Source organism: Ciconia boyciana, chromosome 1, assembly GCF_034638445.1.
Source record: "Ciconia boyciana chromosome 1, ASM3463844v1, whole genome shotgun sequence".
Classification (NCBI taxonomy): domain Eukaryota; kingdom Metazoa; phylum Chordata; class Aves; order Ciconiiformes; family Ciconiidae; genus Ciconia; species Ciconia boyciana.
In genome coordinates, this window is record NC_132934.1 from 186989381 (window position 1) to 187016422 (window position 27042).

General features: G+C 40.1%; 1 protein-coding gene across 8 annotated transcripts in view; it reads right to left on the reverse strand.

Annotated features, from left to right (window-relative positions):
• ENOX1 (ecto-NOX disulfide-thiol exchanger 1) overlaps window positions 1-27042 on the reverse strand; it is a 394890-nt gene that overhangs the window by 277752 nt on the left and 90096 nt on the right. For 4 of the 8 annotated variants that reach the window (XM_072850165.1, XM_072850162.1, XM_072850163.1 and 1 more), the window contains exon 2: window positions 21356-21429. The exons of 1 other annotated variant lie outside the window; for it this stretch is intronic. The gene's annotated coding sequence lies outside the window, so the exon portion shown is untranslated. Of the gene's footprint in view, window positions 1-13998; window positions 14077-21355; window positions 21430-27042 lie in introns of all 8 variants that reach the window. 3 more of the 8 variants (XM_072850167.1, XM_072850168.1, XM_072850169.1) reach the window with 1 other exon arrangement.

Below are 27042 nucleotides of genomic sequence, written 5' to 3' on the forward strand. Positions count from 1 at the left end.
CTTTGGAAATCTTCCCTTCTCTCTGGCAGCCAGGGTCAACATCTGCCTATTCATCTTTTTAGGACAATAAACACATCAGTTCGAGGCATCATATTATATTATTATGGGACTGGGTATCAAAAAGTATGTGGCAACAATAAAAACTCAGAGTATTTACTGCTTAATATGCTTGAGATCCAGCACTTTCCAGCTTAATGCATTATTATTGGGAACATTAGTTTCAACATCTAATTTCCAAGGGACATGAAATGTTCAAACCCAAGTGGAAGAGAAAACGAACTAGTCCAGACCATGAGATTTTGAACAGCAGTTTTAAATAACAGGTTTTCCATTCTAATCTATAATATCTAATGCACAGTCTCCACAATTCTGAAACAAACTCCCGCATTTCACCTTCTGCTTTCTTACTCATTATCCCATTTTGGAAAGGATGCATCACAAAAATCTTTTCTACAGTGTTTTAAGAAATAAACCATTTTCAGACATTTTAATAGTGCCACAATAAAAGCCACATTTTACAGCATCTATGATATGAGAAATTACCATTTGAATCCTCACAGTTTTTTTTAAACCTTCTTTTCCACTGGTACCCTTAGCAAACCACAGTCCTTCCCATTCAAGGGTGAGACACCAAACACAACACGAGAAGAGAAGGAGCAGGAGTTTCCCAGCTCTGTAGCACTGGCATGAATCACAAGGGGAATTTTACGCCTCCCTCCAAACAGATGTCATGGCAGAAGAAGCGGACACACCCTCAGCAGATGGGTCTTCAAATGTCTTGATGCTGACAAAACGTTTCCATGAATTTTTATGTCCGGAATGACCCACTTCCATTTCTCATACAACTGATGCAGTGTCCCAGCAAAGGCTGTTCATCTTTTCCCTTAACTGTTGTCAGCTTTGCAGAATTGGAAAAGGCCTGTTAGGCCAAAAGCACCTCAGCAGTGATCTACCAGTTCAGTGCTCTTCCCAGAAGAAATTCTTCAGACACCGCTACTGTAAAAAGGGATGTTTTCATGCTTGTGCACTGCTTTCAATCTGAACTAAATGTGGCAGATAACAGAAGAGTATCTGTTACCATAGTCAGCGCTATCATTAGGAAATACACTACTCTGAACATCACAAGCTTTTTCTCCCAAATGGTGCCTTTCAGCTTTGTGTTTTTTCATAGGAGACCTAAACAAAACTACTCCTGGCTAGAGACTTTCTCAGAAGTCTGCCACAAGGCTCCTCGAGTCCTGTAGTACTTGAATGCCACAGAACCAACACTGCTGCTGGTAACAGGGGGAGCAACCCCATTGATGTCAGTGGTGTTTCATCCTTTCACAGCTGATGAGAAGTTGGTATGCAGTGGAGACACGAAGCAACTGCATTGCCATCATTTTCTTGGTCTGTCATGTTCACCCTCTAACTTCAGCACAGGAATTTATCCAGTCTTGGAAGTGGTTGGCGTTTATAGTATTGACTTAGCACACCATGGAAAAGCAACAACCACGGTATATGTGGTAAGTGTGCTATAATGTCTACTTCGACCTCTCATAAACTTGATCCACTGTAGCTGCTGTCTTCAGAAGAGCTGAGACCTCACAATGCAGCTCATATGTAAACATTTCATGAGGTTCTTTCAGTTAATAAAACGGTACCACAAAAATTAGATTGCTTCTGGCTGCCTGCAGTTATTTTAACAAAATGGAAAGGAATATCCTTCAGCCCACCTGTGAGTGACCCATGTTTGTTTTGTTGATAACAGCCTACGTTTCCTGCCATTCTTGCAGAGCTTGAGAAGATTTGTACCACACTTACTGCCTAAACTCCTTTTGAAGAAAAATACTACTCAGCTTGCATGAGTTAAAAAACATGAACTTTAAGATAAACCAACCTACCTTTAGCCTCTGTGTGTGCCAAACCATATGCTTGGTAGTATGATGTTAAGTGTACTGACCTAATTAGAAGCCAATGCTTCTTCTCTACAGCTTCTATCAAGGGAAAAATCATATTCTACCAGATAAAGGTAACTACTGGGGGAACAAAACAAAACAAAAAAACTCCTGTAAAAACTGTAGTAGAAGCTGTTCAATAATTATGCTCTCACTTGGTACAAAAACCCCAAATATCCAGAAAATCGTGATCAACTACTTCATGTAAAACATCTGCTGCATAATCTGCTGGCTAGGTCTTTGATGTTCTGAAAAACACCAGTAACTGTCATAATTAAATCCTCTCTAGTTATTCAGCTCCATAGCTCAACTAATATTTCACACAATACCATCAGTATGAAAGCCCACTGATTCTCTGACCTGCTAGTATAATTGGATTAAAATTATTATTTTTGAAGGGAACTATGGCTTGAAGTTTGGTATATCGTAGGGGTTTCCATCCTTCCCTTCAGTCAGCAAACAGCTCTGCTGCACAGCCCGAGGAACATTTGTCTTCTGTGACAAAGCCACGTCCACATTATAATCTTGCATAGTAATCTCATATGATGTCAGAAGTGCTGCTTTACGTCTGGGGAATAATTTGTCTGGATAAATAGAAACCATAAAGCAATATAGAGAAACGTTTTACCAAGGACAAATGTCTTCTTGTGGATTTTTTTAGACTAGTAATAATTAATTCCATGTTCTTTTCTTCCATGGCCCCAAAAGAGGAGTTTTAAATGATGTTATTAAGTTGATGCATTTGTGCTCATACGAAGGAAGTCAGAAGCCACTGTTTCACATCTGCTGTTTTTCATTTTGTGGTTTCCAATCCCAGGGCTCCTCACTGACTGTGGAGCACCCAGCCCCTCCTGCTTTCTCTTCACTTCCTCTCTACCAAAAATAGGGAAAAAGCCAACCCACATCAATCCATGTTAAAATATATTTAACTTGCACTACTTTGCAAATACTGCTTAACATATTGAAAGCTCTTTAAAAATTTCAAAATTTTGTGCCTTTATTTTTTCTTTTCCAATAAGCCCCTTGGAGACAGTATGCCGAAATGTAGTTATTTTTTAAACAACCCTCTGTTGTTGGTGGTAAATATTTAAACAGCATCTTTTGCCAGATTCTCTGCCAACGTGAACTGCCTGGCTCCATCCCATGGGGCTTACAGCCTCAAAAGTGTACTCACCCACAAATGCTGGGGAAAAAAAGGAAGTGAATATAATTGATAAGTTAAAAAGTAAACATGCAAGATCAATATCTCTTATGGTATAGCTAGCATCCTTCAGCCTGACTCACATTAATCCAATACGGACTGTACACAGTACTTTCATCTTGAAGAAGCTACAGCATCTTGCAGTCCTAACAACTTTTATAGCATGTCCTTGAAGTGTCCTGTTCCTTTCATCACTGCTGAGAAAATATCACAATCCCTTTACTTTTTCTACCCATAATGATAGGGTGAGCAGTGCTGAGAAAAAAAAATGCAATCACAATAACAGAGGGAAAAAACATGATTCATGGGCATAGAAAGTAAATCACTAGGAAAGCCTGTCTTGTCCTCCTTTTTATTGTGCTCATAGGTCAAGCAATCTTAATGAAGCCTCCTCCACGTGCACTTTATTGTTTGCACTTATATAGAGCACAGTTATTTCAAACTCCTTAGCTATTTTTAACAGCTATACTAAAAGTCCTGCATGGGTTATACTGGATGTTTGCTGAAGAACTGCTACAATTACAAGTATCAAAGCTAGAGGACAGCACCATGCTCTGCTCTGTGATTTATCTGCCAGTATCAGGTAAAGTTGCATCTGGAAAACTAAGAATGATGATTACTCCCTTCTGAGTAATCCATGTCAGACAGGGAAGGGTGCTGCTATCTAACTGCCTAACTTCCCTCTGACTTTTAGCATACAAATGAAGGTTGTTTGCTGCCCACAATTGTATCCGTTTACCTGAATAAAGGTGATAAATTACCCTATTACATTTTCCTACACAAATTTGAAGCTGGATTGAAGTCAGGTCAAGAATCTGCTTCAGCGAGTCTTCCTTGCTACATATTTAGTCAGGAACCCTTAGCTGGTAGTAGAAGCAGAGGAGAAAAAGCCTTTGGGCAATGGCGAGGAAAGGGGGAAAGAAGGAGAGAACAAAGGTGCATTTGCAGCACAGAGACATTACTGCTCTACCTTAATCTGTCTTTCCTGGCTGGTAATGGTTGTTAAAACAAAGTAAACACAGATATCAGTGTGACAGAGTACAAAATACATTCCTAGCATCCCTGAACAGCCAAACTGAAGTCTTTGCCATTGCATCTTCATTGCCATTGCATCTTCATTGCTACCTGGAGCTCCCCAAACCAGCTAGACGTAAGTGCCAGCCTGGAGAAAGCTGCCTTTAAGTGCAGAGCAGACTTACACAGTGCTGGCAGGGGCTTTACCACATTTCCTCTGGCCTTTTTCTCCAGCTCTTGGCAGACTCGTTCCACCTGCTCTCCTTACTCTGCTCCATACTATGCTTTTCTACTTTTTCCCTCAGTTTCTTTTTACCTTTGAGTGACCTTTCTCTCTCTCTTCCTCTTCTGCTGCTCTTCACTGACAGCATAATGGTGATGAAGATGAAACAACTGCTGCATCTGAACATCATTTATGAACTCATTCCCTCCTGCACTCTATTGACAAGGCTAAAGCTCAGTCCCATGCCCTCCCTGCCATCCCAAATACTTGTTCTTCTCCTTTTAGAGAAAAAAGTTCTCCCAGACACAGTCTCAAATTCCTAAGACACCAGTATTTACTGGGGAACCCACTTACAGCCATACACAAACAGAACAGATCAGCAAAGAAATATGGGGTATCGAAATATAAATCACTAACACTGATCAGTCAGCAATTTTTTCAGACCACAGTAGAGATAATTCAGAGTGCCTGAAAATAAAAGGTCAGCATGCCAATCTGACCAAGAAACAAATTTAGGTCAAATCCTATCCCGAAATAGGCATACCTGTTTCCCACTGAGTCAAAGTGTCTGGATGAAAAAATAACTCAAGTTTTAACCTTGTTTAATACTCTGAACAGGAGTAATCCAATAACAACCAGCAAGACCTTTTTGCCTGATGTCCAAAGCAAATGAGCAGTGGGGATTCTCTGCTGGAAATCCTGTCTTTGTTCGACATCTTCTCCAGGGATGTCGAACCTCTTGGGCTTGTGCAAGGTGTGTAACAGAAATAGTTTATACTAACCCAGAAGATCTACGAAGTGAATGGACTCAGTAAAACCCCTAACAGCTGAAGCTGAATCGCTTAAGTGTATTGATTTTATGCAGACCTCTGGAGGTGAAATTCCTATAGAAGTTATAGTACTCAACGCTATTTTTTCTTTCATATCTTTTCCTGTTTATGGAGCCATCCACCGAAGATGGGCAGGCATAGTCCATTACATTTTTACTTTACTTTTTTTTCTGAAATATGTTTTTATTATAACAAAAAAACCCCCTTAACTCTGGTCTTATCTGGCTGTTTTGGAAAGTAGATGGGGAACTAAAAGAACAACAGGCCTTTTACGATATCTTCAGACATGCTCCTGGAGAATTGAGTTTCCTTGTGTCTATTCAATCCGTCTCCATCCTGACCACCAGGAAGAAACTCAAAACAATGATTTCTTCCTCCCGTCCACACAATCTACCTTCATTTCTACATGCTACTGAAAAAAATAACTTTGCATACTTCTCTTTCAGACCAAAAACCTTGCAACATCTTTTTAGGATATGCAAAATACAGAAATGACCCAATACAAATATATTCGAGAACACTAATAACAGAGAGTTATGGTGGCAGCTCGGACAATATAGGTTACATTAATAGGAACAGACCATTGTGGTAATTCTCCAGAATTTTGTTATAAAGCCCATTGGCATTTAGGCACCATTTAAAGATATTTATTTTTGATATATACAATACTTGCTAATATAAACCCTGCAAAATTTCCAACAGCAGTAGACAAGAAACACATCTGTTTTCTTTGAACCTGTAAAAATCAGATGCCTTAAGGGAAATAATTGCACCTCTGTTTTTTTCAAATCTTCCTGTAATTCTGAGATTGAATGAATATCTGCTTCATACTTATACTTCCCTGGAACTACGTTTCAAATAAACACTCAGCAACAGCTGTTGCCAAGTCTCTCCAGACTATTAAGGACACACCAAGTATTTCTGGACTTCTTTGGAAGGGAAAGATGTGGGTGACACACCCAGAATCACTGAGGGCTTGCATCATTGCTCTGAGCACATTTCCATCACCTCTGGAAAAGTTGGGTTTGTTTGTTGCTGTTTCTTTATTTGTCGAGTCCCTGCTTGTTCCATTTTTGGCAAAAGGAGTTTTACAGCACACAGGCTTTTGCAGACAGGATTCTTCTTGTTTAAAACTTACTTTCAACTATATTTCATTTGAGAGTCTTAGCCATTTTCTAAACTCCTGCCATCAGCAGGGACCATGCTTTAACAATCAGCTACTATTTACTTTGCAAAACAAGAACGTTTCCAGCAGCATGAAGCTTTGCCCAGAGTCTTACAGGCTCAACCTCTGGCACTTATCTACTCCTTGTCAAGATCTGCAGCAATGCAATATGTCTTTCCAGCTCATTACTTCAGATTACAAGGAACAGAATAGAAGTTGTTTCAAGTTTTATAAAGATTTTAGCACGATTTTTCCATTTAATTTTTTTTATTCTCCTTATGCACATTTAAAAAATTGTATTTCTTAGGTAGGGTGGGTCTAAGAAACCCTAGAAGCCCAGCTTGCTTTCTATAACTACGTGCAGGCAGCTGGAACGGGTGCCAGTTGCATTTGGAAGTATTGTTACAGGCAGCAATAAGTTCAGAGAGAATGGGGCCCACATCCAGTCAAAGCGAAGGGCTTTGGGGAGAAAGAATGCTATTTTTCCATCCCCAGAAAGACTCCAGCTCTCTAGTCTCCTTGCTGTGTAATGCTAGTCCTGCCATTTCTGACAGCTCCAGGGCTCCTTTCACACCCTGTCCCACACTATTCCTGAGCCGTGGGTTCGGGATTTCATTTCAATCCACTTGTGCTCTCTTCCTTAAAAGTATCATTAAAGAACCTACGTGGGAGAAGCCCTATTTAAATCCATCTACGTTCAACAATGGCAATAAAAAATGATTGCATGGTTAAGCTTATAGAAAGCCAAGCACAAGACCTGGGCCAGTATTCTTTTAATCAAATAATTGCTATTCAGGCGAGACTTTCTGTGCAACAATTATTTCTTTTAAAAAGCCCAAAAAATACTTGAATGAACTCAAGCACTTAAATGACTTTATTTTATGCCCATCATAATATTATATTACAAATATATTGGAATATTTCTTTAGCTTTGTATATATTTTCTTTTCTAATCATACCACTAGAAAAATAATACCACACTCCGGGATAAAAGAAAAACACTGTTATTGGAAAGAAGCTTCTTCTTTAGCTTGCCAAGCAGCTACCAGCCTTCCAAGCAGCAGAAACAGCATACAGTAGGGTTGCTATACAACATAATCAGTGGGACTTGAATTGCTTTGCCATTTCCAAACGTATAATGACTGTTCTGAAATGACCATGTTTTGCATGAGGATTTGAAGGGAAGCAGGTGGCTACTAACAACAGTAAACATCATGCTGCTGTTAGGGATGGGGTAGGAGGAAGGCAAGAGCCTGATGGCAGAGTATTTCGTTTCCTTGTGACCATCTCAGACAAGGACTTGCAGGGGGAAAAGACAGCTCTGCTGTGACACATGATCAGTCCACTGAAACTCTAGTCTCCAAAGGTTTTTACCTTTTTAAAACATGGTAATAACTATCTGGCCAGATTGATTTCTTGTTTTCCCCTGATGATTTCATTGTAATAAAATTTCACACAGAGCGGTACTATGTGTGAAAGGTCACCAAAGACTTTTGTAAGAACTCATTGTTAAATTTCAGGCACTACAGAGGAAAGGAAAGAAAAGAGAGAGAGAGAAAGAAAGAAATTTGAGGTTATTTACTTGTCGCTAACAGGCTTGGATTACTTTCTGAGTATAATGAAATCCATCATACCATCTAGACATGACAGTGTCTACGCTTCATCAAAATATTTGTAAATAGCAGTCTCTTTTATCTATAGAATGGATCAAATTCTGCTCACTACGAGATAATTTCAGAAAGATTTTCCAGAAGAAGGATGCTCAGACACCACAAAATACAGCTTGCCTGCTCCGCTCACATTTCAAATTGCCCAGTCTAAACACTATCAATAAAATCAAATATATATACACCAACATATATATAGTTCCTTTGGGAAGAAAGAATTGCAACAGCCCGGCTCTGTTAACTGAGAGTGTATTTCCTGGAAAAATCCCACTAATTCTAATTCCCACCACCAAAACCCTGCCCTTACCGAAGGGAAGGACTGCAGGGCTGGGAAATAATTCATAAAGAAATTCAACCACACCATTGGCGAGAGGTCAGCTGCATGCTCTCCTCTTCCACCAACACGCCGACGTGGTTCTTTTGTTCAATTAACTTAAGCCTGCTGTCATTTTTCTGGGGATTGTGACCATTTGTGTAGACCACCAAGATTACGGAATAGCACAAATGTGTCCAGCAATGTGCCCTTAACAAGCATTTACTTCCCAAAACTTGCCAATTCTATTCTCAGTTAGAGTTAGGAGAAAGCATTTGTGTTTAAATGGAAAAACGTATTAATAGCTTCCCTGTTTCTTCTCCTCTGCAGGCTAATGTACTCCAGAAAACAGATTTTTTTTTCAAAGGAGTAGGAATATATCTGGAAGAGCTCCTTGTTAAACTACTGGCTACACACAGATAATGCCGTCCTGGGGACAATTTTCTCCTGCTACTTTTAATGTGAAGTAGCATTTTCAAAATCATTTTGTCAGACAGCTCTTCCACAAGGGAAGAGCTTGAATTCTGACAGCCCCGAAGTAATAGTAGTATTGCCTTTGCTGTAGAGCCAGCTCTGCAAGATACTAAATGTCCTTGACTTTCATTATTTAAAAGTGCACCTTTCCTGGTAGGATTTTACACTAAAAACAATCCCTTTAGGAATGCAGAAGACCCAGTTGGAATCCAGAAATAATAATACTAATGATGTTAATAATAATTCTAATAATGAGTAGTTTATTGAGCTTAGCAGAATTTTACCTTACAAAAGAAGATGTCCCATATCTCAACTTATGTAGCACAGTAGCTACATTTCAGCCCTGAAGTGGTCAGGCAGTTGGACTAGATGGTCGTTGTAGGTCCCTTCCAACTGAACTATTTTATTCTAGTACACCAGCAACCATCATTATCAGTGCTCCCATTTAAGAGACAGGGAAACCAGAACGCAGGCCAATACCGTCATCGCCCAGTGGAAAGTCAGAGGATGAGCTGGTGGGAGAGCAAGCAAAAAATGCCCAAACATTTTAACTCTGGGCTTTAGTTGGTACACCAGTGTGCCTCCATACTGAAACACAAGACTGCTAATGTTTCAAGCAGGAGTAAGGATAGAGGGTCTCAGTCATAACCCATATCCGAAGGCAGTACAAAAGGAAGAGTGGTGACAGAAATAGTGGTGCAAAATTGCTCTGGAGAAAACTTAGCCTATCAAAAGAAAATCTAGCAGGCAGGAATCTCTGGACGCGCTGGGTTGGACTCATCAGATAAAATATCACTGTCCACATCAAACCCAGTCAGCTCAGGCTCCTTTCATACTCATCAGATAGAAACTGGCACATGTTGATGTTAAGTGCTTGGTCAAGTGCACATGTTCATTAACCCCAGGGCAGGAAATTCTTCTCCTAAAGCAGTGTGAGAAACTTCATCTCCTTCACAAGCAGACATCTACAGTCCTTCAGTGGGCAGCCAATATGGACCAGCTAAAATGTAGATGAAGATACAGACCTCAAGAGTCAGCTGGGATATACAGCAACTCCTCTTTGAAGGCCAGTATTGCTATTTTGTAAATAACAATTATTCTATCAATTGATGAACAGTAAAGATTGGCAAACAAGGGAAGAGTTCCCAATTACTTTTTCTTACACCTTCAGATATGCTAATACAGCTAACTTATGGCATGTTGCCTTTTAGCTTTTTAAACTCTTTTGTTATTCTTCTGTTTTTGTATGCTCCCGTTGTGCATTGCATAAGGATCACTTATCCAGTCAGGAGAAGGCGGGGGAGACTGATGAACCTCCATTAAAATGGAAAACATGAGCCCAGAATACTTCATGTTAAGCATAGAGAGGAATTTGTTTTCTGATGAGAAATAAAACAGACCCTTGAACTTAAAAGTCAATGACAGAAAAAAACTGCATGAAGATATAATTTATAGTAGTAAAAGAAAGTTATGCAGGAGTCAATAATTTTTCAAAAGGATTAACAGAGCATATGCAGCATTACCCATAATGAGATAGGAGTATGGGAAGCTCAATTTGCATGCTATTTAGATTCAACAGATAGTTACACTGTTGATATCTAAAGTGCTGTTGTTGTGACAGTAAAGGTAGAGGTCCTGTACATCCTCTGAAAATTAATACAGTTCAGAGAAAGTGGTAAAAATTGCAATCCTTTTGGCATCTAGTGGAGTTTAAACTATACAAGAAGGATGGTCCTTTAGACAACTAAATTTCCTTTTTATCATCAGGTCACGGGGGCTGGCTAAAAAAGGCATCAAGCTAACTTTTTGAATTCAGATCTATCTACCTCTGGGATTCAACTGGGACTTTAATGCCAAATGGAAAACAGTAGGTAAGCATGAAAGCTGAAGTAATTTATCACTGCTATCTTTTCAACAGATAAGCATTTCTTTGTTTGAACAAATACACATTACAGTACCTGAAAACAAAAATGTTTTGAACAGCACAGCTTCCATAGGGCTTCTACATAATGAAATTTCAGAAAACATTCAGTATAAAAGTTTTGGTGCACAAAGAAGATTATTAATTTTCCTTCCACATGACAAATAGATAAATACCTGTACGCGAAACACAATTTTAAGTACCATACACTATTCAGGTTCATATTTTTCAATGCTTCAGAAAGCACAAAGAGGTGTACTTAAATTATTAATTTCTCAGCATATAAAGTTTAAAAAGCCCAAACAATTCAATTGAAAACCAGTTCAGTTGATAAATAATAACAATTGTTTTTCCCTAGACTGTCACTTGCAAACCCAATGTTGATTCTGAAACAACCTGATTTCTTTCCATCTCATACATCATTAGCAGTCGTAATGATTCCTCAGATCCTTGTGCTGCAACCACACTGTCTTGTATTTGTGCTGTCAGCAGCAGCCGTATCACCAATCTATGTTTCCTTTTTGGTCATCTCAGTGATTAATCGATGGGAATTTAGCATACGGCTCTTTGGATGGTGCATGGCCCATTCTAACAGCTTTGGCTCAGCAAGGTAAACAAGAACAAAGAGCTATATAGTCCTTTCTCATCCCCCAATGCATATGAGGGAAAAATACAATTACAAATGACATACAAAATCCAGCCACCATGAATAACAAGAAGTAGAAAAGAAGGTGTTTGCATTTGTACTTATCAGATAAAATGTACTAGATTCTAATATATACTCAGATGGTTTTTAAAAGCTGATAAAGACGATTGGAATCTGGAAGCATTCGTATTAGAGGAAATAAATTGTTATGTGGGTTTTCTCTTGTTTTCTACGTGATTAATTAAAGGGAGCCAGGTATCTATTGTGTTTTGACACTAGTGTCAGATGTGACTGCTGATACACTGATCCAACAGTCTATCAAAATTGAGAAGAAAAAAAAAGCAGCTCTAAGTAGAACTAGAGTTTATAGCAAATCAAACCCACTGTTTGTACCAAATGTTTACATGAACATAACAAATTTGCAGAAAGATAGAAAGGGGATTGCACGATCAACCCTTTGCCTGCCACAGCTAGTGGCTATTGGAAGGGAGAGGAGATGGGTCCTCTTAAGAATAAAGGCAAGCACAGACAATAAGGAAAAAGGTAAGGCTGTCTGTAGACAGGAAAGAAAAGAAGAATCTTTTCTAATCGGGAAAGAAGAAAAGTCAACAGAAAGGATCCTAGAGGTTCTTCACTGAGTTGTTGAATCTTCAAGGAAGAGAAAGAACTTACATAGGAGCAAAGAAAATGCCTTTGGAGAAAGAATGGATTTTACAATGGGAAGGAAGCCCCAGGGAAGACCGGGAGCTAAATGTGGAAGCCAGATACAAATGAAGCTAAATCAGTGAGAGGAACGAGGAGCTGCAGAAAGGCACGGTGTCTCCCTTGTTTTATTTCCATGTTCACAAAAGCAACATAGAAAGTCGCTTTGCTTTAAAAAAGTAAATGTCTAGTCCAGGCTAGCAGCCCTTGCACATCTCATATGGCATTTCACACTGTGGTAACTTCCCTTTGCCCTGGGCCTCCAAAACTAATTAGCGCTGGTATTCAAACTTTAGGGTAGAAGGGGATCACTGAAAAAGACCCTTCTTCTTCCAGTCCTTTTAAGACTTCTTGATTAGAGAACATCTTTCCTGCATGCTTCAATTCTTATAAGGATTCATAACTGAGTTTTTAGCTTATGCCCTCCAGAGCAGACAGGATTCAAGAAATTCAACCCACGGGATGGCAAGTTTGTCATATGCTTCTTGAGATATTCACTACTTACAAGTGTGGTGAAGTGTACATTACTCCATGGATGATAATCCCTTGCTCCTCGGGGAAAGATGGTGAGAAGACAGTTTTTGGTCTAACATGACACAGGAGTTCTGCACACCTGAACAAGCAAAGCCTAGCACAATCCCAAACCAGTCTGCAAAGAGGCAAGAGCAGCTCTGTAAAGAAGCCTTCACCAAAGAGCAATCTAGGAATGACAAGTGGATGGATGGATGGATCTATGGCTGGGCAATATCCATGCTAGAAGCAAGAAGCTCTCAACATTTTTTTCCCTTTCACATTTTCAAAAGGATGACGTAAAAATTAATGTCTGCTGAAGTGGTGGCAAGGAGAACTGCAAGAAAGATGATGATGTGGCATAATGAGGTTACAAAACAGTCAACGATATGTCTGCAGTGTAAGAAAGTTATATAATCATTTTCCGAGTTGCCTGTATCCACTCTCAAAGAAATGTAGTCTCTACTAAGAGAATGTATTGCAGCAAGTCCCCTCGCTGATTTAGGATGGTAGCGTTTACCTTTCCTTATAAGCCATCAGAGAGACAATTGTATATTACGTAAATACAGTGGGGACATGGATTAATTTCAAACCTATCACATAATCTGATGAGATTTCCCTTGAGAACTCCTAACACATTGCAGCACTGTGAGCATTATTTCCATACTTATTGGAAACAACATCTGAGCCCAGGCAAGGCACAATATTCCCTCTGAGAGTTGTCATGACAGTAGTGGAATTAATACTTATTGTCACTGTACACATTGAGGGTCTTTTTGGCATTATTAGCATGTATCCCAAATAGTATTTAAATCCGTGATGATACAGTATACCATACAACAGCATCATCTGGGGCCTCCTAAATTTGGACCTACATTCCTTGCTACACATAGTGAACGCAAGTCAGATTTCACCTGCATTTACGTAAGCCTGATACAACTCCATCATCTTCAGTAGTCGACCTCCTGGCTCATGCCAGTATGGAACCAGAACTGGAGCTGTGATATAACAGAAGTACTCAATATCCTTTTAAGATGCAATTTATTAATAAGCTAGACCTTAATCACAATGAGCTGTGATGCTAGTTGTCATAGTTTAGAGGATGGGCAAGAAGCTTTTTTTTTTTCTTGCAGTTAAATTCATTCACTCTTATTATGGAGTTACTTATTTATTTTAAGTGTTCTCCAGCTGGTTGCTGTTACCAGATGTGGACAGATCCCTTTGTGCTTCACTGTGAAACTAGCTATGCTGGCATATTTGGATGTATTGAAGACTCAGCTGTATTATAGTAATTTTTAGACTGCCAAGATATTCTCCTGCAAACTTTTACCCAACGTTTCTGGTTTATTTTTGCAAGCAAACTTTCTCCATTTCTAGTTGATCTGTTTCTCTTACCTGATCCATTCAAGGGTGCTTGTAACACTGCAATTTGTCACCACGGAAACAACTGTTCGGTCACTATAGCTGATGTCACTGAATGAATCAAGTAAGAAAATCATGGAAATTATTTCAAAAAAACCCACAAAAAATCAAACAACCAAACAAATTCAGCAACAATTTGGAACAACCCAGAAAGAAATTCAATTGAATGTGATGACTTAATTTCAGTTTTCAAAATTGCAGGGGGTTTTTAAACATTTTATGTTTCTCTGTGGGTGGCAGCCACTGAGTAAAATCCAGTAAGATGGGTTCTAGCAAGCCCATCTCATACCCATCTCACAATGAGATTGTTGCAGCTTCAAACCCATCTCTGCCAAAACTTTCATGGGAAGCTGAGGCACGGCAGACTTCTCCCCAAGGGCATGCTGAGACCTGACTTGTCTACTTAATTAGCCAGTTAACCATTCTAGCCAAAAAGGCTGAACATGCAGCTGTCTGCAAACAGCCTGCCGTTGCCCAGCAGCTTTAAATATTCTCTCTCTCTCTCTCTTTATCTAGCTCCATTTTCCTGACAGAAATAACTGTAGGCCAGAAAGCTCTTCAGCTGTTGTTCCCTACCCATGTCAATGCTACAGTGATGTCTATTTTATGGATCAATGTTGAGTTTCATCCAGGATTTTGTAAAGCTTTGGGGGAAAAACCTTGGGAAGGGAGAGATACTATTTCATAATCCAGGGCAGCCTTTTGGAGATTTACCCATAACTCAAGTACAAATGCAGGATAACCGCATTTTTCTTTAAATAATATATTTCTGTATTTAGCAGGAATGTTGATAAGCCCATTTAAGATTTTGGCTAACTTACAAATTTCTTACGTATTTCTTGTAGCTACTATTAACACACAGCTAAAAAATGCCATTCCAAGGTGATTCTAACTTTAGAAATAATAATAAATCATATTTACTGTATTATCTTAATGTCTTCATAATTTTGTCACATTTTGCATTAAAAGATAACCTCAACTTTATTTCTTAAATAATATCATTGATGCTGACTTAGAAGCAGCCACTTTCATCACTATCACCCATTAAATCTCTGGGGGATTAAACTTAAGGAGACACTCTCGCAAAAAAGAAGTGCCTCTTTTATAGCCTTACTAATTAAATGTAATTAATTTACTAGTGCCCTGGAATTGCAGGTATTAAAAAAATAATAAAATCCCCAAGCATTTTTGCTTTGAATGTGATAAATTCTACAATCACTCTTTCCTTTTAGGGAAAATACAGAGGAAATAATATTAGGTGACAGTGAAGTTCACCCCAGCAGGTCGACTGTGATTGTCAGGATTCATTAGTATGTGTGTGACTAGTAAATAATTGAGTTAATTTTAGGTTGAGTGACATATTTAGAAAACTATGAATCACCTCATTTTGTGAATTTAATCAACCTTTGCTCTTCCCCGGATAGTTCAGCATCACCTGCAATATTCAGTTGGAACTGACTCTTTACTCTGCAGCCCTCACTAATGCCAGTGGTTTGCAAACTTTCAAGACCATCAGCTGTATTAAATGCTGGTCCCCAGCAAGGAGTTCAACACAAATAAAGCAAAATAAATGAAAAAAAAACAAGAAAGCTGAAGAGGAGGCTTTCTTTAACTGAAGTTTTAGCCAGATTGATGCTAAAATCTCAATTTGCTTTGTCTCTAAGAATAAAAATGCTAAAGTCTGCAAAATACCAATGGAGAAAGATTACTTCTCTGGAAACTTTCCAAAAAAATAGCTCCCATTCAAAAGATTTAGTCAATCCTCGAATGCTTCGTGAGACTGTTAGCCCAATTAAATCACATTACAAAAACAAAAATTGCACTGCATGTGGATCTTCCAGCTCTGGCTTCTGAAAAAGGCTATTTTCAAAAGCAGGAAACATCTTTTTCAAAGTTTAGCTTTATTTGAAAATAAGTCAAAATTCCTAGATAATGTGAGTTATTCATTTACTTTTGATCAGATGTCTTCTGATCTCTTAGCACAAAGTTTCTCTTCATTTCTGAAAGACGTTCTATTAGCACTAGATTTGATATTGAACGTGACAACCTTTAAGTAACGCAGTGGGCTTTATTATGTAAAATTTAAGCTGTGAAGATATGCACTTGCAAAAAGCGCAATTACTCTTCAGTTTCGTATTTTGAATATGCAAACAAGTTGCTTGTGGATTACTGGCAGCTACAGCTTGGGCTCTGACACTGAACTGTTTGTTATTAATACGCAAAGCAATTAATGTAATTATAAATATGGGAAAGAAAAATATCAACACTATTTACATTCGTTAGTTACTAGGAGGTAAAATGCTTTATCAGCTGTAATACAATACAAATTGCTGCAAAGCGTTTAATACAATTATAACATGCATATATTCAAAGCACCACAGTTTATATTCTAGGTCTGTCCTCCTGGGATCAATTTATGATACTCTGTGCTGGGTATCTTGTCTTGACAAAATAATGGCACTTTGTTCCCATGTTGCTACATTTGGCTATCGCACACTTTATGCACGGGTAGGATTACAGACCCAATCATTGCGCAGTGAATAGCAATACGCATCACTGGGATGCACAGGGACGGGAAGCAGAAGGCGTGATTAGTATCTATACAGAAAGCACCACACATGAGTGTGCACCTGCCTCTCCAATTCGGAAACATTTTCCTCAAGCAAACACAGTAAAAAGGCATAACAGAATCAACAGCAGATCGTATCCACTTCTTTACTGTTGGCATTGGTTTCTTGAGTGTTCGTATTAAAAAGCCCACTCAGACACTTACCATCTTCACCCCATGCATGCATGGCACGTAGTGACAGCCAGCAACTCTGCAATGGAGCTTCAGGAGGTCTAAAGAGAGGATTCCTGCACGTGACAGCCAGCTAGGTGAGTACTGTAAGGTGGACAAAGCACACTCACATCGTAAGGGGACTGTCGCTTTATTAAATACTCAAAGTCATTAAGCCATTTAAGCAGAAAGACTGCCTTCCTTTTCCTTTGTTTTCCTGCATTTGGAATTAAATTTCTGTTCAGAATTACTGGTGTTATAAACAGTAACGAATCTGAAACAAGGCTATTTCAAAGCTCCTTATTAGTGCTTTAATTTTTAAGTCTGACCGTTGTGTAACATGTTACTGACATCCTCAATTAATAACACCATGTGTTACTTGGTTACATACGGCATGTTTAGCAGCGTGACTCAGCCACGACTGTTCCAGTGCATCAGAAGACATTGCTCCCGGATTCCCAGGTACCAAAGTGGCGTCCTTGTAATCACCTATTGTAAACACACATTTTCTAGCACTGCAAAGGGAGACAAATGGTCGCAATGCCAAGCCAGTTCAGAAAAGGGAAGCATTTTAATGCATAACTTTTTTGCATAACTTTGATAAATAGAAGGGACAACACAGCAGAGACGCACGTTACTAAATACGGCGCAGTGCCTAGACGGGGAAGCAAATTAAAAATGAACAGGGAACCACTAAAAGCTGACACCTTCTCTAACCAAACCAAATTGCTACTGCCCCGTCAGTACTGGCTGATGCACAGTCCTGCTTTGTTTCCCAGCTGCTCCATGGGGCTGCTCCAAAGCTCACCAACAGAAACAGTCCTTTTCGGATGAAGCCTCGAGTAAGAACAAGAATAGACGAAACATCTGTATGTAACTCCTGGCTCAGGGCTGGCTGAGGGCTGTTACAACCCCAGCTTTTTGCTGGAGCAGCCTCAAGGCTGCTCCAACATTCTTCCCTGCAGCCCATGGCCCCAAGGAGTGAACAGAGTGGTCAGAGCCCGCTGTTTCATCCATGTTCCCCTCTCCTCTGAACGGAGCTCCCTTGCTCAAGTACTCCAGCAAGGAGCTGTTTGAGGAAACAGCTGTTCACACCCACCACTGTCCGCTGCGGTGTACAACCTTTCTGGTTGTAAGGGGAGGAAAACAGCCACGCTGCACCTCCGGAGGGGTCTTGTGAGCCATACACACCTGCAAGACTACCAGCCACCTTCCTCCCCGCTACGTCAGGCCATGCAACGCTTTGGGTGACCCAGCTGCAGGGGACAGCCAGGGGACTGCCTCCCCGGTAGGCGACCGCTGCCCGCTGTTAATCGATGGCAATGCCCGTGCAGCGGTGCCGAAGGGCTCCGTGGCCTGCACGGGAGCTTTGCCGTACGGACAGAGGAGGCACAACCCTTCCAGCTGAACTTCCCAGCTTCTGCCTGCTTGTCACAATTTAACGTTAGTTTCTGTGTTTAATGTTTCAGATTTGCGTGTAGTTTAAAAAAAATAAGTTGGAGCATGCCAGTTATTTCTCCAAGGTTTCAGAACACAAACTTTGCAGTTCTTCTGCTGTTTGGCAGAGGCTGCCACAGATGAAAGACAGATATCTGTCCGCCAACGTTTAAAGAGGACCAGATTTTTTTGTTTAGAAATTTTAGCTGTTTAGCACTCCCAGTTGTACAGTCAGCCAGACCAACCCTTCCCTCCGTAACAAGTGCATACACAAATGAACAAGGGAGACCATTGCCTGCACAGGATTCACACACGCAGAGACGTCTGCAGTGCATTGGGACTGCCTCAACGGTTCATTTTGGAAAGAAAGGGGCCAACTTTTTCTAACCTGGCTTGGAAAGCTCTGAAACTCACGTACCTTTCTACCAAAAGGGAGCTCATTTACTGAAAGGGAAGGAAAACAGGGTTGCCCAGCAGCCATTTCAGCTAACGTCAGCCGGGAAGATTTGCTATTTCTGAGTCCTTCCAACCCAAACATCTGAGGGAAGTTGTTGAATTGGTGCACGCTCTTGCTAAATAGGCCGTGCTGCTTTCCCAGCTGACGGCTGCCGATTTAGACTGACCTCAAATTCTCCAGCTTCTTCCCCCCAGAGTTACAGTCATTCTCTGCCATCACAACTGATCTTTCACAAAAGTTTCCACACCTTCCAGGCTCATCACAACAACCCTTCGAGCATAAGCCGAAGCCAACTTGACACAACAGATTTCGTTTTTCTCTCGGAGGCACACATATGCCACAAAGACTGCAGTTCATCACCTACGCTTTTCAAATGTTGCTGAGCACGCCCAAGTGGGATAGCGCTTTTGCAAACAGGGCAGCGCTGCTGCTTCTTTTTCTTCACCCTTTTTTTTTTTTTCTTTTAAAGTAAAAAGTTGCTTAAAGCAAGTCTGTTTGAGGTTAAGTTCACAATTTACGCTCAGTGAGCTGTCTTGTGCTGTGTCCAAAACCAGCACAGAAACATTGTCGCCTTTTCCTGGAATCCTGTGCACAGCCTGGGCAATGGGGCTTCCTCTTCTGCTCCAGCATCCCTTGAGCCTGAATACTTCAGGGCTTGAAGATTTCTTCCTTATGCAGAAAGGTGATGCTACTGGGTGGTGCCTGCATGACTGCGTGCATGCAGGGAGAAGTTTCCAGGAGCAACAGAAAGTAAGCTGTGCCATAAAAGTCCTACAGTGCTTACTGCTTTCTTCCTTTCTGCATGACATCTTGGGAAAAAATCAGGGAGAAAATGAATTCTGACAACTGACAGGCATCGGGCAGTGTCTTGAGGAAAGCAGGGAAATGTGCTACCCCCCCGGGCAAGGGCACCGGTGGCGGGAGGGGGAGGACAGACGGCTGGTTTGCTCCCAGACAGGGATTAGAAGTCGCAGGTGAACCAAGGCCACGTGCCCTACTAATAGCAGCAGCTTCCTGCTCAAAATAAGAAGCAGGTTCACACATTTGTTCTCCAGTTGGGTTCAGACATAAGCTGCAACACAGATGTTCACAGGGCACAAAGGGGACACCCAGCAGAGCTGGCTGCAAAAGAAAATGTACAGGGATGACAGCAAGTTGCCTTTTACAGCAGGCTCTCTAGAGAGGCAGTAAAAGGGAAGCTCATTCTGCTATGATTTTTTTTCTGAAGCTCCTCCTTGTGTAAGATCCCACTGCTGCCAATCTCCAGAGACTGAAAATGAATTAAAAAGAGGAGGAAAAAGCAAAAAACCATGGGAAAGCAAAATAAAGGAGCCAAGGAGAAAACAAAGCAGAACAAATGAGACCGAAGAAATGCACCATAAAGAGGGAATAGATGAAAAGAAGAGAAATAAAGCCACGTCAATTTGACGTAGATTTGAGAAATAATAAGGAAATGTAATCATTAGAAACACTGCTGAGATCTTCTGCATACACTCTGAAAGCACCATTAGGCATAGGATCCTCTGACAGGCCTGGACTCAGGCCTGAACATCCAGGAGATCCAGTAGTAGGACAATCACAGATTACGTGATCCAGGCACATACCTGATCCCATACATAAAATGGAGACAATGGTTCTTCTCCAGCTTTTGCGAGACATCTTGGGACCTTGAGATGACGCACACTATGAAAATATTTTGCATTCTGATTTTTAAAGAACAAGCAACTTACTGCGAAAACCCATTTTTGTGGAGGAGTCCTCTACACCAAAAACTGGTCATGGATTTTATTCGTAAGAAGAATTCAACCTCTCCCCCATTATAAATCTCTTCAAAGTTTCTCATACAGATCAAGGTAAGTTCACTTGTTACATCCATGTATTCAGGAAACCTTTTCCTCTTTAGAGCTGAGACTCAAAAAATTGTCTATGTCTATAAACTCTTCAGAAAGAATAAAATCTTCTAAACCTTCTCTTGTTTCCCTTTCTCCATTGCTAGGAGTTCAGCAGTTTCAAGCATCATAAAGTGTGACCTGACTTTTAAAAAAGAAATCACCTAAAAATTGCTTCATTATATGCAAGAATGTATTTCTGAAACTGCCTGAATATTTGCTGTAAATGTTCCAAGTGAGATACTAGCTTCACTGAAATACCTCAGAAAATTTCCAGGAACTTCAATGTACCCAAGATTTCAACCTTTATGGCCATTTTCTTCCCAGTATTTAGTCACATTCGTACCTTTACTACCTTTAGCAGTTGCAAAGAAAACCAAAGGAAACACAGACGAAAAGCCAGTTAAAGCACAGCCTCAAGTATGAGGGGGTCAAGAGTAGCGCTACTTCTTCTGACTCACTGATTTTACCTTCAAAACTTACTTGCTCGTGGAGACTCACTTTTTTGTTCAGTCTGAAGTTAAATTTGTAAGTTTGGCTACCATTTCTCTCTGAGAAACTGTGAGCATCATAACCTTCCCAATTTCTGCCATATAAATACCACATGTGCTACTGAAAATTCAGCCGGCAAAGATCCATCATACTGTCCCATTCATCACAGCTGAGATTTATGAAGAGCTTTAAGAAGTTCAGCATTAAACTGTCAACAAAACTCACACACACTCCAAATCATCCAACACAAAACATGAATGTATCCATTCTACGTACCTATTTATTGCAGATATTCTCCAAGTTTCAGGAAGCATATAACCAAGAATTGCTTCAAGTTCAGAGTCCAAGATCTGAAAAGGAGATAGTACGTATTCTTAGAAGTCACTAAAAGTAGATGGCTTAAGCATACAAAAGAAAAAAAACATAAGAAAAATTAGTATTTGGAAATGAATTTATGAGCTAGTCCTTCTAAAGTTGTGCATCACATGAAACGTGTTGTGGGTGACCAGAACAATGGTATGATAATTTATAGGCTATTAAATTTAAGATATATATAATACTGTGTAGATTCTTAGGCAACTTCTACGTACTAGTTCAAAATTAGTGGAAAACTCTGAAAACACATCAAATTTTCAAATAGCAATTTTGTTACAACTATCTGTAATGAAAGAACAAAACCAACATATTGAATATGCAAAAGTGCTAGTGGCATAGCAGAAAATATAAATGTATTAGGAAACCACAAGCATCCCTATGTACATTTAAGCAATATTCTGCCTTTAGTTTGCAGCAAGACAGTAGCATGAATAGGGAAACCACGTGAAAAATCAGGGATATCATTATGTGCATTACCTCTTTCTTCTCCAAAAATGCTGAACATGGCAGTTCTGCTACAGATATGAAAGTCTAGATGTACATTTTTGTAAGCATATGTATAACACCTAATGACAATTAGTCCTAGAGTCTCTGTAAATTCTCCTGGTGATTCTCGCACAGCCACAACAACCCCATGCAACGCTACAGGTTTGGAGAAAAGTGGCTGGAAAGCTGCCCAGCGGAAAAGGACATGGGGGTGCTGGTTGACAGCTGGCTGAACATGAGCCAGCAGTGTGCCCAGGTGGCCAAGACAGACAACACCATCCTGGCTTGTATCAGAAATAGTGTGGCCAGCAGGACGAGGGAAGTGATCGTGCCCCTGTACTCGGCACTGGTGAGGCTGCACCTTGAATCCTGTGTTCAGTTTTGGGACCGTCACTACAAGAAGGACATCGAGGTGCTGGAGCGTGTCCAGAGAAGGGCAGTGAAGCCGGTGAAGGGTCTGGGGAACAAGTCTTATGAGGAGCAGCTGAGGGAACTGGGGTTATTTAGTCTGAAGAAGTGAAGGCTCAAGAGAGACCTTCTCACTCTCTACAACTACCCGAAAGGAGGTTGTAGCAAGGTGGGTGTCGGTCTCTTCTCCCAAGTAACTAGCAATAGGATGAGAGGAAATGGCCTCAAGTTGCGTCAGGAGAGGTTTAGATGGGATATTAGGAAAAATTTCTTTACTGAAAGGGTGGTCAAGCATTGGAACAGGCTGCCCAGAGAGGTGGTGGAGTCACCATCCCTGGAGGAGTTCAAAAAACTTGTAGATGTGGCACCTCGGGACATGGTTTAGTAGGCATGGAGGTGTTGGGTTGACGGTTGGACTAGATGATCCTAGAGGTCTTTTGCAACCTTAATGATTCTATGATTCTGTAAGGCATTTGATAAGTCTAATGTGCTTAAGGATGCAAAAAAGAGGAGGAGGATGCATCAGGAGAAAGAAACAGGCTCAGAAGACCAAGGAAAGATACAAAGGAAGAAAAACAAGAGGAAAAAATAGTTCACGTGTCCAAATGCCCTTGGTCCAAACTTTGTTCTGGACCATGACCTCTGAGATGACCACATCAGCTTCACCATCATGAGTAGATGCTGTATTGAGTATTTCTGTGCCACCATTAGCATCTTTGAATTCTGCAGCAGGACACACTGTTTCACACAGCGCTGCTAGACAGGCACAGCTCTTTAAAAACAAAACAAAAAAAAGAGTCCACATTAGAAAAAGTCTTGTTTCTTTCTTTTCCCCACAATTTTGCCAGACCTTTTGCCTGCAGCTGCACCACTGGTACCCACCGCATGATTCCCAATGTAGGCAAAGTGAAGCACCCCAGAGGAGTTGAGACAAATCAGTTATAGAACAGCCTATACCCGCTATGCATCAATGGTCACCTGGCTGGGAGCACCTATGTGCTCCAGCTGAAGAGCAGACATTTTCTTCTCCAAAGGCTCAGCCCACCAAAGGAGTCCTAGACTCCCTCTGTTCCCTTCTGTGAGCTGGTAATTTTCAAGCAGAGAGACAAAATGTAAATATCAGCATGGTTAATTATTTCACTGCTCATTTTTTGCCAGATAATCAGACAGAAAGATAAGGCTCACTCTGAGAAACAGAAGCAGTAGAAATTATCCAGCAACTGCATGGAAGATTCTGCCAATTCTTCTTACTAAAACAACAGTTCGTTGATTTGTAGCTGCTGCCTACTTTCATGTGCAAGAACAACAACTACAGAAATCCCTCACTGGTCTTCTCTACATATTTTCAGGCAATCTCTATAAATATGACAACTTCTGGATTTATTTTTTGTATGCACTATGTTGCCATTCCTGCTGCTGATGTCAACTGCAGACAAGCCAGGCTCAGAAGTTCAGATTTTGTCACAGAGGCACAAGTAACACCACTGCATCTCTGCCCTTTGCATCTCCTACTCAATTCCCCAAAAGAGATTTCCACAATAAAAGGCGTAGAGAAATCACAAAGAGAATGCCATTAAAGTTAATGTGAAAATCAGCCAAATATCACCTCTAATAGGAGTGGAAGCTATTTACTAGGTAATACTGATAAAAATCTGCAAGATCAGATGGTGGCCAAAGTTCACCCTTTATTTTCTACAGAAATGTCCTCTGTTTTTTCTGCATTTCCTTCTCCATCAATTAGCCATGTAAGACTTTTTCCACATACATTCGTTCCCCATGCTTTGCCTTCCCCTGTTACTTATCCCCCTCATTTCTTATCACTTTTATGGCTGCGTGTTTTATTTTCGCTTGCAAGGTCTCTACAGTTGACTACAAGCACTCATGTTACCATACCCTGACAGGAGTTACCACCCATCAGTTGAAGCACGTTAACCACCTAAATGCATGCTGTTCCCTGGCTGTAACATCTTCAGCCAAGTGACCTTCACGATGGGTAGTAGATTCCAGGGGCTGAACTGTCAGGTCCAGCAAAACTTGTGTCGTAAAAGTAACCTTCAAAACACCAACCAGGTGTAAAATTCTACTAATGCAGTAATATATGAAACAATATTGCTCAAAGACACATCTCGAGGGACTGTTGACCTGAGAATTTCTTATGACAAATTTATAGAGAAACATTATGAGTTATTGCATGGCTGAGATAGCTCTCTGACAGAACATTTGCAGCCAAAGATAAGAACAATTGTATGTAAGTATAAGCTCGCGATTTGCTGTGCATAACATTAGCGGTGTTTTATTTTACAAGCGGCTACCCATCTGATAGTTCCAAAAAACCTCACAGAGTTGCTAAAAGATGCCAGGGAAGGTTTTTACTTGTAGCACACTTTCCACCTTTAATAACACCAGCTGTCGCTTTTACAAACACATCATGCCCTTCACAGTTATCCCATATTCTGCAAACACTGAAAACCCCCCAAACCCTCCCACAGTTATTAACATCTGCTTCATTTACTGATTCTGACAAACTGAAGGACAAAGGCATGATTTAACAGATTGCTCCGCGTAAAGAAACAATGCAGTTCACGAAAGGATTCATCAAATGCCCCTGTCAGAAAGCTTTACAAAGCACAGCTTAATGAACGTATGCAAATTGCTATAATATATAAAATGCCTGATACCACTTCAACAAGTAATGTGCTTATGAAATCTATAGAGAATGGTAAGATAGATCAATCTAATTTGTCTTTGAAATGAAGTGATTTGGTTTCCTCCAGATAATTTCAATCTCTTTTTTTTTAATGCCTGGTGGCATGACAGCAATGCATTACATACAATGAACCACTGCTTTAGACCCTAGAAGATGTAATTATTCAATAGAAAAAGCACTCAGCAACAGACAAACTGGAAGCACACTGTTACACTTCAATATTTTCCTTCAATGTTTTGACATGCTGGCATTTTTAAAAAATTGTTATTTCCAAGCCTTGCTGCATTTAAACAGCCCCTATTTCTTTTTGCTGTTGCCTGATGTGAGGTTGAAGCCTGAGTGTAAGTCAGACTGATATTTACAGCATGCGGAACTGCTCAGGTCTGAAAGCACGTCAGAAAAAAACATGCAGCTGGGATGATCACTGCTGTTGCTGTTTTCAACATTACTGATCTAGAGATCTGATCATTTTCTTTTCATCAAGATAAGGAAAGAATGGCTTATGAGCTAAAATGATTTTTGATGAAAAAACCAATATTTTCTGGAGCTTCTTTCCCCTGATAACTGAATGTTCTTTTCACTAACTCACTTTAAAAAAAATAATGCATTTTCAGTGTTTTGTCCAAGAAGCTAAAACCCACATTCACCCTTTAGGAATTTATGGAAAAATAAATAGAACTACTCTAATTTTTTACTGCGAAAAAAACACATAGAAAAGAACACAGCATAGTAATCGCCTCAGAAACTAGCAGGTGCAGGGTTTCTGGATCTTGGCTTTACTATTTAGGACTAGGTGGACCATGAGGTACCATGATTATCTCCTTTTAAAGACCTTTTTTTCTCTGAAAACATCTGTCAGAAGAGCCTAGGTACAGCTAGTGATGCCTTGGGGCTGAGATGGATTATATCACTGTTTCTGCACTCTTTAGTAAGGCACTACTCACTCTTTGAAAAAAAATCCTCAGACCATCATGTGTACTAACACAAAACTGATTCCTGATAATTTATAATTTTCGACCACCTTCTCACACCTTCAGCACCCCTAGTCATCCAAAGACTACAAATACAGAACATAAATTGTCTGGCCTCTTCATCTTCCCTTCAGTCACATTCCTCTGGAGTCTGTGATGGACGAGGTCCAGGGTGCAGTTGGTCAGTTCTTTTACGTGCTATTTATTAGGCCTACAACTTTCCAGCTGGAGGGTGTCTACCACATTCTACAGAATTCAAGTTTTCACAGGAAATCAAAGGAACTCTCGTGCTGGGACCGCAAAAGGAAAACAAACACTCTCTAAGTAACACTTTCTTGGGTGGTTCTTGGTTACGTTTTGCTACAAGAAAAATCCCTGATGTGAATATGGTGCAAATGCTAGCTGATAGTCTTACAAGAAAACTTTTCCCCTCCCCAAAACAATAATCTAATAAATAAAGTTTCAACTCTTATATCACCCATTATATGTTTCACATTACTACAGAAGTAATTGCTGTTACTATCAAAGCTAGACACAAGTTTTGCTCAGTGCTTTAGGCAAAATGGCTAAGTTGTGCAATAGTCAATGCAGGATTCTCAAATCTCTGCATCACAGGACCGCAGTTTCTGCATTGAGAATTAACTAAACTGTAAAATAAGAGTCCAGGTTGAAACACCATGTCAGAAATGTGTTGTGATCTCCTCATTTTAAAGGCACTAACTTGTAAAATCCCTTCCATTCTGTTACACTGAATATTCAGTATGTGCCAGGCACTGTGGAAAACATTTTTATTTCTCTGCAAATGAATATACATTAGAGTGAGTGTTTGTAACATTTTTCTAGAATTGGGTTTGTATCACTGACAATTAAGGGGTGATATCTTTAACACTCTGTATCACTTTTAGATGCCAGGTAGCAATATTTAACAAAGCAGGCTGTTCTCATTTTTACATCTTTTTTTGTATTCAAATTTGCAAGATGGTGGGTTATCTGGCTTCGCATTCAGTCAAAGACAG